Raw genomic sequence first — 13,516 nt, forward strand, 5'->3', positions numbered from 1 at the left:
TGAATATTTGAAATATAAATATCTCAAACATCACTCGGTTCAATTGTCTAAAAACCCAGGCTATGACGGGGTAGATACAACACATGTCACAACCTAAAACCCACATCATAAAGAATCAACTTAACAACAAAATATCTCCAAAATTTCTCAACCATCACTTTATTAAAAGACTATCTTCCGTTAAAAAATCATCAATATAAAACTCTAAGAATAATAGGTCTTCAACATCGTATTCTCATGTCATATGAATATGCAACTACGTTATTACATACTTCCAAAAAGATTAGGCCTATTAAAATAAACTCCTGGACTGCTCCATAAACAAATCCAAATCAAACGCCGCGGTTCCACTGCCTTCCACCTATGTTCCCAAGAACACACCCACGTTGCCAAAACAAAGCAAACATGGGTCAGCAAAATGGAATTTGCTGGTATGAGTAGACTAACCACATATAAACATTATCATACTTCAATTATTCAAACAATCACTTTATATTTTCCCATAACTTATCTTTTTCAGCTTGAAAGACAGGTAGTTCCGTCATTTCAACCGGCATAGTTTCTTCCCAAACAAGACTTCCATTCTATTAACTCATTATCATAACTCGTTTTAATAACTAGGTAACTGAATTAAAACTTACCGATATCCACTTCTGGATAAGGGTAGGACCGCGTCCCTGCACAAAAGATTATTAAGTCCTACCCTCCTGCAAAAGAAAGTTAATAATTTTATATAGCATATGTACATATCCTATAGGTATGCAAATGTAAGTCCAAGCACACCCGTACAATCAATGAATACAACTAACCCGCAAGGCGAATACATTAGTTCCTTTCTAGGGCAGTCCAAACAATCTAGTCATTCATGACACGTTCACTGGATACCCGGGTCATTCATGGCACAGTCAATGAATACCCAATTATAACGCTAACGGGTCATTTATGACACATTCAATAAATGTCCACCTATCACATGACATCTTCAGTCATAAGTTTCATTTTCAAAACTTGAGGCGTGGAGAGTTTTAAAAGGGTGCGGTAAATTGTTGAGAACACTATTGAACTTTATTGTATATATTATTTCAGATAAAGGAGGAGTATCTTGTTTCTTGTATTATTGTTTACGCTTATTAATATATCGATGTCTAAGTGTCATAAATCAGATATAAAAACTGAAATATCACATAGTAGTTAATACACGTACACACGTATATATAAAGGTCTTAGCCTAAAGTCAAGCATGCTAATAGCCCTAGACCTATCCTAATAGCTCAAATCATAATCCAAGTTAAAAGGTCAAATTGGGTCAACTAGTCAAAGTCAACCCTGATCAACAGTCAAAGTCAACCTGCCAAAAGTCAACAACAGTCAACCAGCCCCAAACTCCTATAACCCAAAAGCCCAAAATCAAAGGCCCAAAGTCTAAAACTAAAATCCAAATATGAAATTCTAAAGTTTAAAACATCTCAACCCACATGCTGGCCCAAGCCCAAGCCCAGCCGAAATCAAACCTCACGTACTGTTCACCTTTTTCTCTCCCACTCTCCAGCGTCTCCACCACCAATGCAACCACCACAACCACCAATCGACACCCCTATTAAACCCATCGGTTTTCATCCCCACGAAAAACCCAACTTACCTATACCAACAAACTTCAATTCCATTATACTGTACCAGTCGCGATCGACCCGCCATTAATGGTTTATTCAAGCTTCAATCGCCCTCTCTCCAGCACCAAAACAACCACCAACAATCCACCTCAACCCAACAACATAATCTCACAACAAAAATCAGACAAACAATCAATTAAACAACACAAAAATCCAGACGGTTTGGTTCTTGCTTGAACGCCATTAATGGCGGTTCAAAGCTTCGCAGCTCTCATATAACAATTCCACCACCACCAATCAGTAAGCAACTAACACAATCAACATAATAACAGTTCACAATATTTTTTCAGGATGATGTTTGTGCGAGCCGCCACCATTAACACCTGTTCAAGCTTTTTCCAAGCTTCAACAGCCCATCTGACAACCTCCATCATCAATCAAAATTCAAACCAAACAGTACAACATCACCACAAAGTTCCAACAAAACAATCATTCCAATACACAAGAAAATAGGACGTGTTGGGTTCTGAGGTTGACGCCATTAACAACCGGTGTCAAGGCTTCGATAGCTCAATGCTAAATTCGTCATAGTTTTATTTACAACAATATTTAAAAAGGGTATCTAACAGCCGGCACCATTAACAGAGTTACCAGATAATCCAAAACAAGAAACCAGTAATTCGGATATAATTAGCATAAAACAAATATAAAATATATAAACATCTTCAGACTACTCACTGTTTATAAACTAAACAGCTTTCCAAAAGCGGGAAAAATCCCGAAAGACCGAAGTCGACTGTTGCGCGAAAGGACGATCTTCCTCGTTCAAAACCTTTTCTTCTATCAGTAAAACTCCATTTTTTTTTCTAAAACTCTCGCTGTGTTTTTTTTCTCCCAAAAACTCTACGTGAGAAACTTTTTTTTTTTTTTTTTTTAAACCTTCCTGAAAACAAGGGTTGAAACTTATCTATTTTTACTTACGAGACTTTTATCCCTAAGCTGATAGTTATCCTATATTTAGTTTAACCTATTATCATTATTCTTATTATTCTTATTATTCTTATTATTATTATTATTATTATTATAGGAAAAGTAAAATTAAAACACGGGGTGTTATAGACTTGGTGTAAGATTGATAAAACTGCTTGGATCTTGTGAATCCACTTGCGTCCTAAGATGGCAGTGTATGATGACTTGACATAAATCACACTGAAGCGTGTTGAGGTCTTGACCATGTCCTCTTTTTCTCCAATAGAAACTGGTAAGATGACGTCTCCAATGGCATCTGTGCAGTCTCCATTGAACCCGTAGAGTAGTGCATTTGACTTTATCATCACCAAGTTTGGCAGGTGCATATCCTTGTAGGTTTGGTAGAAGAGAATGTTGCAGGAGCTGCCTAGATCGATTAGGACCCGTTTGACTGTCCATCCGTTGATCTTGACTTGCACTTCCAGAGAATCATTATGGGGTAGGCACACCTTGTCAAGATCTTCCTCGATGAATGTTATGGCGGTTGTAGCTTGAAAGCTAGTAGGAGTGATCACTTCAACTTTGTGGGAGAGGTGGTAGATTTCTTACAGTGCTCCTACTCGCCTGCACTTTTCACAACCTGAGGTCTCGTTGTTGGAGGTGTCAGTAATCATGTGGATTACATTTTTCTCGTTGTGATCGGAGGAGTGTTGTCTCCTGTTGTGCCTCGACCGACCTGGAGATTTAGATCGTCGGAATGTCCTGCTTCTACTCCTTCTGTGAGCAAGTCGTTCATGGCTATGGCTCCTACTTCTGTTGCGGTTGGCATTCAGCTTATGCCTGAGGTCCTCTTTTGGCAAGAACTCTTTCGGTTTTCCCTTTTCGACTAAGTCTTGGAGGTAGTACTTGAGGCTCCAACATTTATCGGTATCATGGTGGTAGAGTTTGTGGAAGTGGCAGTATGGACGTCTTGGTATTGCTATCACATTGTTAATGTTTGGCTTGAAGTAAGGTGTTGTATATATCTTCTTCAGGATATGGCTTGGCGTCCTGGAGAAGTTGGAGAATTTTCTTTTAGTGTACGAGGGCTTGTGGGAGTTGCTGCCCTTGTTGTTGTTGCCCGAGTACTGGCTGCTTTCTTTGGGTCCCCGCTTGTCGCTTACTGCGATGACTTCTTTGCCTTTGCGCTGGGCTATCTATTCTTCGTACTTCATGTACTTGTCGACTCTGTGGTACAGGTCATCTAGGCATTTTGGCTTGTTGCGCATGAGAGACCCTGTTAGGTCAAAGTCGTCTAGGAGGGCGTTGGTGAATGCACAAGTTGCAAAGCTGTCCTTGAGGCCTGGCTCCATTGATAAGAATTCCTTTTTTAACCATCCTAGGAAAGCGCGGATAATTTCATTGTGTGATTGCTTCAGCTGGAACAAAGAGTCTAGGTCGGCTTGTTTCTTTTCTCATTGTAGACGAAACTCGCTTTAAACGCCTCGCCGCCTTTGTCGGTTGTTGATTGAATCGGCTGTGGCGCGTAGAACCAGTCTAATGCTCCATCCTTCAAGCTAGCTTGAAAGAGTTTGCATGCACTTTAGGTAGTCATAGTCCGGAGCGCTATAAAGCACTAGGATTTGGTTGAAATGAGCTATGTGTTGGCCTGGACATGAGCTACTGTTGTACAACGATAACTTTGGTTGGATAAAATCAGTGGGAGGCTGCTTGTCCCTGACTTCTGTGGTGAATGGTGACGCCTTGTATGACTGGAGCATCTTCTGAACGATCTGGGTTGTGCTGGCTTTTTCGCTTGTTTTGTCTAGTCGTTGGGTGAGGTCATCGAAGCATTGATTAGTGGTTGTTGTGAGGGCGGGCTGTGACCGCATTGTTGTCGATGGCGTCTGGAGTCACGTTGTTGGTGTTGGAAGTGGTTTGCTCGCGCATAGCTTGGTTCTCTTACTGGAGCGTGGTGAATGACTCGTAGAGGAACTTGACTTAATCTACTAAGGCTTGTAGTTGTGCTTCTATGGTGATTTTCTAACTAGTTTTGTGGGCTTGAGAAAATAGTGTGGGTGTTTTCTCAAAGAAACGAACCAGCAGACGACGCCAATGTAGAGGTGTGGATTTTGTGTCTACAACCTGATGTTGGATTTGTTGTCACGTCCTGGTGGCGTGATACGAGATGTGAAAATATGACCTAGTGTGTAGACACGTGTGCTGTAGTGATATGTTTGAAAACGGAGAGTACTTACAATGTATATTTTTTTCTCCTTTTATTTTATTGAGTTGGAAAATTAAGATATCAGTTCGATGTTTGATTGAACAAAATAGGACTCTTAACTTTAATTTTTATGCCATTTGATACCAGTAAGTTTTGGTAAGGGGAAATGTATTATTTAATTTTGCTTAGGTATTGAGTTTGAAATATAAAAAACTGTGGACAAATACCATGTGAATATGTGATTAATGAGAGAAAATGACATGCCAAATAATGGTGTTGGGGAACTGTAGACAACATCTTATAGAGAATGTGGAAAAAATAAAATTCATGTGAGTATCTTTGTGGTTCCATCGGGTGGGTTAGGTTTCAGATGAAACTCAAAGTTTATCGCATTATTAACTCAAAACTAGTTGTTCATTTATGTTCTCAATATAACGCGTAAACTATATATATATATATTTGAAAAGTATACCACAATTAAGGAAGTCGTTGCTTAATAACGACAATCATATCTTTGCTCCACGGTATCACCTCTTCATTATATGATGCGGGCCAAAAAATTAATGGAAAATATGTAGAGAGAGGGAAACGGTGAAGTAATATCGACTGCTTCTTTAGGGGAAAAATGTATGATGTGGGTGTCTATCAGCTGGATACCCCCACCTGTTGGTGTGTTAAAATTGAATATTGATGGATCGTCTACAGGGAACACGGGTGCCGCAGGAGCTAGATGTGTACTCAGAGATTGGAAAGATAGATTTATCTTTGGTTTGGTAGTACCAATTATCCATGCATCCACTATTATGGCTGAAGCTAGAGCACTATACTTTGGTCTGAAGATCTTAACTTTTCTACATCTAAATGGTGTTCGTGTTCTAGTGGAGACTGATTCGAAGTTCAGTAGTCATTGCATTACGCAATCATCAGTTGATATTCCTTGGGAGGTGATTCATGTGATTCAAGAGTGTTCACTGTTACTTAGCTCACTGGAACATACTAAACTAATATGGAATTACAGGGAAACTAACTTTATGGGAGATGCTTTCGCTAACTCTGTATCTGATCGTGCTGAGGATGTCTCTTGGTTATTAACTCTAATTGGTGTGAAAGTCAATGTTCTAACAGTATTATTGGAATTACTAGACGATGTTTTTTTATTTTGGTGGTTGAAACTGCCAAACTTTGTATGTAATCTACTTTGGTATGATTTGACTGTTTCTTGTACAGAATGTTTAATTCCGCAATCAGAAAATTGGGTATAGATACACATACGCAAATTTCTTAAGTTTAGATAAAATAACAAACTTTTTTTTTGTTTTTCCTCCATAAAAAATTGAAATTTGACATCTGTCTCAAATGTCAGACTGACTTTTACAATTTTGACCTCTTTTATTAGTCCCAACTAAATAAGTCAACTATAAGCCAACTACCAACAAAAAAAAAAAGCTAAGAACTAAATCAGTTACCAAAAGAGTAGTGGGTTAATCAAAATAACTAAAATTCATTCGAAATCTATAAAATTTCAATTAAAAGTGAGATGAATTTCTGGAGAGACCAAAACAATGTAGAAAACATCAACTTCAAAAACGGAAAAAATGTATGTTGATTACAACTAATTTCAGTACAACTTTAACAATTTAAAATGCATCTCTGATAATTTTGAATAATATGTTTAAGCTTTATTTGATGTAATTCAAATTGTGAAATTGTGAAAGGACAAATGATTTTTTTTATAAGACAATTGTATTATTTGATTGCGAAAGACATCTTGGAGCAATACACACGCACTCTTGCCTGATGAGTGGCCTCGATTGACACACACATCTACAGTCTGGACACATTAGATTTTAGTATTATTTATTTGTAGAAGAAATTGGCAGTTACAAATGAAAAGATAAAAAGGAGAAATAAGAAATTTTAAAAACAGTTAATACACCCAAAAAGTGACGTGTTGTTAAAATTGGAATAGAATCAAAATATAATATTAATCTTTCTCTAGACAAAAAAACACACTAAAAAAATGTCTAGACCCCAATTTCTAGATTCCGCAATAATAATGGGCAGTACCAAAAAAAAAAATCTTTGCTCCACCTGTAAACAATACAATAATTTACAACTTCAGGGATCAGAATTACCAATAACAATTATATCCCGAACATGGTATATGCGTTAACACTGGGGGTAATGTAAGCACGGTTATGCTTGTTCGGTTGATGAGACAAAAAAAATAATAAAACAGGTTTACGAGATTTTTATCCACGTATGAAAAATATATATAAATAATTTATTTATTTTAACAAAAAAAACAACATATGTATTTTCCATTTAAGGAGGACACAATAACAACCAAGGTCAAATAATTAGCTAGGTCTTAAGTTATAAATCATGTCTCCGGTTTATTGGTCAAGCAATCATATCTTCAAGGTGGCGTCCCTTGAAATGGGTGGGAATCTACACGGATCCACCCAGTGGTATTTTACGTGTCTCTTTTAAAACATATCATTTAGAACACGAATTCGAAAAGTACCTCAAATAAATTAAACTGAAACCTTCATTATTCTCATAACTTACTAACTTAGCATATATAAATGTTGGCATATGGGATGCAGTGCAACTTATAATCTTACAAGGATCATGCTTGCCCCCCGACCGAAGGGCCAAATTCCAAAGATTAACGAGATTTTTGGTCTATGAATAATCATATCTTTGGGTTGCTCCTTAAAGTTTGGGATGAAATGGCATGCTCTATTCGGTTTCACCTGGTGGGTTAGGGTTTCAGATAAAACTCCACGAGTGACGTTTGTTGTCACTAACTAACTCCTGCGTTTATTCCATTCACGTGTCCTCATTAGTTTATTCAATTCATGTGTACACAAGTATATTCGAGAAGTACCATTGTCAAAAAGTTACTATATACGTAAGTGCGCTCCAATTTGATAAACTAACAACTTCACCGAAAATTACTTACAACATTTGTGCAACTACTAGTCGTGTAGAGATTATGCTTGTCCTGACAGAGGGGACAACACATATTTACGAGATTTTTCTCCACGTGTGAGAAATATATGCAAAGAATCTTAAAAACCACGCACACGTTGTATCCGACAGACTCCAATTACTTGCATGCATTTCATTTACAGAGAGCGTTATGACTATTCAGCTGAGATAGAAAGAAAAATCCATCGGAAAACTCAAAATGTTTATGATACAATTTTATTTTTTACTTATGTGAAATTGCAAAAAGCCTCTTGTGAGGGAATAATATCCACAACCAATGGATAATAGACACGTGTACAACACATACAGAACTACCAACCGATTTTGTATCTTCGTCTTCAGAGCTCGTTTCATAGTGACACGAATCAGACAAGCAACATATTTAACTCACGTCAAGAGCAACCTCACCACCAATCGATCTCACACTTTCGTCCTGCGAGCTCACTTCAAAGTGACTCGAGACGAATGGATGATCTCAACCAGAAGCGACCTACGTAACGCTCACTCTTCTCGTTCCACAACAGCTCGTAACGTATGTTTTTATTACAGCCATCAAGGCCGGAGCTTCAAGCACACTTCATGATAAACAGCTGGGGAGTGACCTGAAGACCTAGATCTGACCTGACGCGGGAATACGAGAGGCGCAAACACCTTGCCTATATAAAGAGGATGAGGAATTATGTCTGACCTGATTCAAGTCTCCCCCGGCAGAGAGAACTTGATACGTAGGCAGTTCGTCCATACGAACTCGGTCAATTCAATCCTCAAGCACCTTTCTCCCAAAAGATTACCTATATCAGTAAGGTTAATTAACGAAATACAATCTTTACATTGGCGTCGTCTGTGGTTCGAATTCTTGAGTTCACAAATCTTCAAACCAACAAACCTCAAGCCCATGAAACATGGAAAGCCTCCAAGCACAAGTCAAGGACCTGGTCAACCAACTGGGCACGATGGACAACAACATCACCCAGCTCCGACAGGAGAATGTAGCTCTCAAAACCCAGGTTGAGTCCCAGAACCCGAACGGAGTTACCACTGAGGACGGGATCAATGAGGTCAACCAGTATATCAACAGCCTCTCCTAGCGGATTGAATAGAGCACCGGCAAGAAGGACGCCACTCAGGTCGTCCAAAAGATGTTGAAGACATACCGTGCATCACCCTTCACAATCGAGGTACTCAATAAACCCTCCCTCAAAGATTTCATTCAGCCTCAGTTCGCAATGTATGATGGTAGCACGTGCCCTGGTTAGCATGTAGCTCGCTACATTCAGAGCATCGCACTCTATAGTGCGCAGGAGTTCGACCACCTACAGTGCCGCTTGTTCCCAGTAAGCTTAAAAGATGGAGCTCTCGATTGGTTCTACTTTCGGGACCTAACTCAATTGGATTGACTTTCGAAAACTAACCAACCGGTTCGGCCCCGATGCGATGTCGACCGACCGATCTCAATTCACTCTTCCAGTTGTCTCAGAAGAGTGACGAACTAATTCGCACCTTCCTGAGACGTTTCAAGACAGAGCTACTGTCCTTGGAGAGCGGCCTCAAGGAGTCGTTTGCCACAATGGCCTTCACCAACGCGATCAGGAAGAACACTGATTTGTCCAGGTCACTCATGAAAGAACACCCTGAACATTGGCCGAACTGTACGCACGTGTAGAGAAGTACATCAAGTTTGCAGAAGGCCTCAAAAAAGAAAAACTGAAGGCAGCAGGTGAGGTCGCTGCGATCTCAGATAGCAACCTATCTTCTAAGAAGCAACTCAGGCAACAGGGTCAATAGACCAGCACCCGAACCCAAATCAAAAGAGAGTTCGCGGTGCTTACAAGATCTCTTGGTTACATACTGGAGAAAATAAAAAATGCTGCCTATTACCGACCTGAGGTAAAGCGGCCAGAAGACACACTAGGGAAGTTGTACTGCGCTTTCCATAAAGTAAAGTGTCATGAGACCAACGAATGTCGCGGGCTCAAACACTACCTACAAGACCTCGTCGAAGCAAGGCATATCAAACATTATACTGATATAGTCGATGGCGACCTGCGCCACAAACTCATGGCTCGCAAAGAATGTAGCCGAACTCCACCCCATAACAATAGCAGAGCTCGCTCTCATGCTAGAGGACGCTCCGATGAGCGATCTCGTCATGAGCGTCACCAACACTCGTCTGACAGAGACAACAACATAACCATCAACATGATTACCTTCCAGGACGACTCTGTCACGTCTTCTAGGGAAAAAAGGAGACAAATAGGCTCCCTCCAGAAAGTCTACCAGTTCTCCTCGCAAGTGGCCCCCATCCCATACACAAATGGCTGCAACTCAGGAGACATCACCTTCACTGAGGCCAACCTCAACAAAGTGTGTCTCCCACACAATGACACCTTGGTGGTCCACGTCAAAATCAGCGACTGAACTGTCAAGCGCGTCCTAATCGACCCAGGTAGTTCGTGCGACATCCTATTCTACCGCACCCTTAAGGAGATGAACATGCCTAGGTCAGTCATGATTGATCCAATAGCCCCCCTCTATGGCTTCAATGGATCACGAGCCGACCCAATAGGAGACATCATTCTACCTGTCTCAGTTGGGTCGCACGAAGATAAAGTCAACATCAATACACGCTTCAGCATTCTGGATGTCAACTCGTCCTATACTGCTATCTTAGGATGTCATTGGATCTATAAGATGCAAGTAGTGCCATCAACACTCCATCAGGTTTTGCGCTTCCCTGGCCCCAGAGGCATGATGGGGCTCATAAGCAACCAGCTCGATGCGCGCAATCAGATCCTATCAGTTAACAAGTCTGCTGGGGCTTCACTCAAAAGCAAGGGAGAGATCACCAAAACCAAGCTGGTAGAAGACTTCATCTCTGAGGTCAAAACCTTGACCAAGACCCCCCGCAGGAAACTTGCAAAGGAGAACACTGGGGGCTCAGTCAAAAATGTCCCACCAGAAGTCCAGACCCCAGAGGTCGCCCCACCCCTTCAGATCAAAGAGACACCGCAAGAGACCAGGACCCCAGAGGTCGCTCAGCCTACTAAGGCAACTGCTCAGACTGAGCTGAAGGAAAAGGTCAACCTAGGAACTGAGGATGACACCAAGTTCGTTTATGTAGGAGCTAACCTTGATCCTACTCTCAAGGCACAACTTATAAGATTTTTATCATTAAATAAAGATGTTTTTGTTTTGTCGTATATCGATATGCCTGGAATTGATCCCAATATCGCATGTCATAAGTTAAATATTAACCTCAATGTTAAACCAGTTCGTTAACGGCCTCGAAAATTATCCTTTAGATTCCAAAACGCAATCAATGAAGAGGTCAAAAATCTAAAAAAAGTTGGTTTCATTAGGAAGGTCAATTACCCCGAATGGGTCGCTAACATAGTAGCAGTCCCAAAAAGGAACGACACAGTTCGCCTTTGCGCGAACTTTACCAACCTAAATCAGGAAACTCCTAAGGATAGCTTCCCCTTATCAAGAATCGACCGACTTGTGGACCAAACCTGTGGACACGAGCTCTTGTCATTCATAGATGCCTACAGTGGCTACAACCAAATCTCACTAGCAGAAGAAAACCAAGAGAAAACTTCATTCGTAACAGAGCAAGGAATTTACTGTTATAACGTCCTACCGTTCGGCCTCAAGAACGCTGGAGCGACTCGTCACCGATATGTTCCAAGACATGTTAGGTGACACCATGGAAGTCTACATAGATGGCATGGCCGTCAAAAGCAAGAAAGCTGGAGATCACTTAGATCACCTCACACAAGCATTCTCTAGATTTTGGCGAACTCAGATGAAGCTTAACCCTGAGAAATGCCTCTTTGGAGCATCGTCCAGCAAAGTTATGGGGTATCAGGTCTCACAACGTGGGATAGAAGCAAACCCTGATCAGATTCAAGCGTTCTTGGACATGCCCGACCTAAAAACAAATGCCGACCCAAAATAAGTTGATACAGAAACTCTCAGCAATGGTGGTAGCTCTAAACTGATTTATATTGAGAGCATCACACAAATACCGATCTTTCTTACAAATTCTCAAGAAAGGTGAATAATTCTCATGGAATGAGCAATGCCACCAAGCGTTCTCTACTCTCAAGGACTATTTGACAACATCACCTGTGCTGGCAAAACCCATTGATGGCGAAATACTGGGGCTGTACTTAGCTGTGTCTGACTTCACTATCAGTTCAATTCTCTTCAAAGAGGAGCAGAACACAGAGAAACCAATCTACTTCACAAGGAAGACACTGCTACCAGTTGAAAAAAACTACTCCCACATTGAAAAGGTAGTACTGGCAGTACTTTATTCTGCAAAAAGTTCAAGCCCTACTTCCAAGCACATCCAATCAGAGTGCTCACCGACCTGCCATTTAAGAAGATCCTTCTTAAATCTAACAAGACAACTTGCATGGCAGTATGGATAGAAGAACTCGGTGAACACCACATTGAGTTCACCCCAAGAACCTCTCAGAAGGATCAGGTTGTTGATGATTTCTTAGCAGATTTCCTAGTTGACGACCTAAACTGAGAACCAGAAGATAACACCCCGACCTCTAAACAACACAACTCGGCGATATGGTCACTCTTTGTGGATGGAGCCAGTAATCCAGGTGGCAGCAGAATCAAAGTAGTCCTAGTGTCACCAGATGGCTTCATGGTGGAAAAGTCAGTTCGTATTGATTTTGCGACATCCAACAATAAAGTTGAGTACGAAGCTTTGGTCATGGGACTCCGTATGGCATTAGAGCTCAAAGTTCAAGATCTCAAAGTGTTTACCGATTCACAACTGGTCGTTCGCCAGGTCGCCCATGAGTATACCACCAATGAAGGTAACCTTTCTAAGTACCTTCAAGTTTGTAGATCAATTACTGCCTTCTTTCAAGAAAGTCACCATACAACATTTCCTACGGGAAGAGAATTGCCACGCTGACAACTTAGCGTATCTCGCGACCCAAACACCGAACTGTGACCCTAGGAAACTACTCATCGAAGTAGTCGATCGACCTGTTTACCAAAATGAGTACGTCCTAGAAGTTACCGACCTATGCCCATTCTTTGACACTCAAATGAGTCAAACATGGATGCAACTTATTATAGATTATATCCAGCTCGGCAAATCACCAGCAGATCACACCAGGGCCAGACAGGTTCAATATCAGTCAGGTCGCTACTGCCTAGTAAACGACAAACTTTTCAAAAAATTCGTCGGAGGACCCCATTTGAGGTACATAAGCCCATAACAAGATTAGATGATTTTCGTAGAAATCCATGAGGGAGAATACGGAAACCACGTAGGAGGTCACTCGCTAGCTCACAAAGTGATCTAACACGGATACTTCTGGCCAAGAATGCAGATCAATGCAAAGAAGTATGTACTGAAATGCATTAAGTGCCAAATATTTGGCCACAATATCATCTAGCCAGCTCGCGAACTCATTAACATTGCTAGCCCTTGCCCATTTCACATGTGGGGTTTGGACATCATGGGCCCATTCATTCCACAGAAAAGCACAGGCTTCCGATTTGTTCTAGCTGCAACAGATTACTTCACCAAGTGGGTGAAAGCGATTCTCTTGGCTCATGTCAAAGAATCTAATGTCAGAAACTTCATCTGGACCAACATCATCACCAGATTTGGCTTACCCCACACATTGGTGATGGATAATGGCTCCCATTTCAAGGGAAAAATAGTCAAAGAACTTTTGGCTAAATGGAAGATCGT

Source organism: Coptis chinensis, chromosome 3, assembly GCF_015680905.1.
Source record: "Coptis chinensis isolate HL-2020 chromosome 3, ASM1568090v1, whole genome shotgun sequence".
Taxonomy (NCBI): Eukaryota; Viridiplantae; Streptophyta; class Magnoliopsida; order Ranunculales; family Ranunculaceae; genus Coptis; species Coptis chinensis.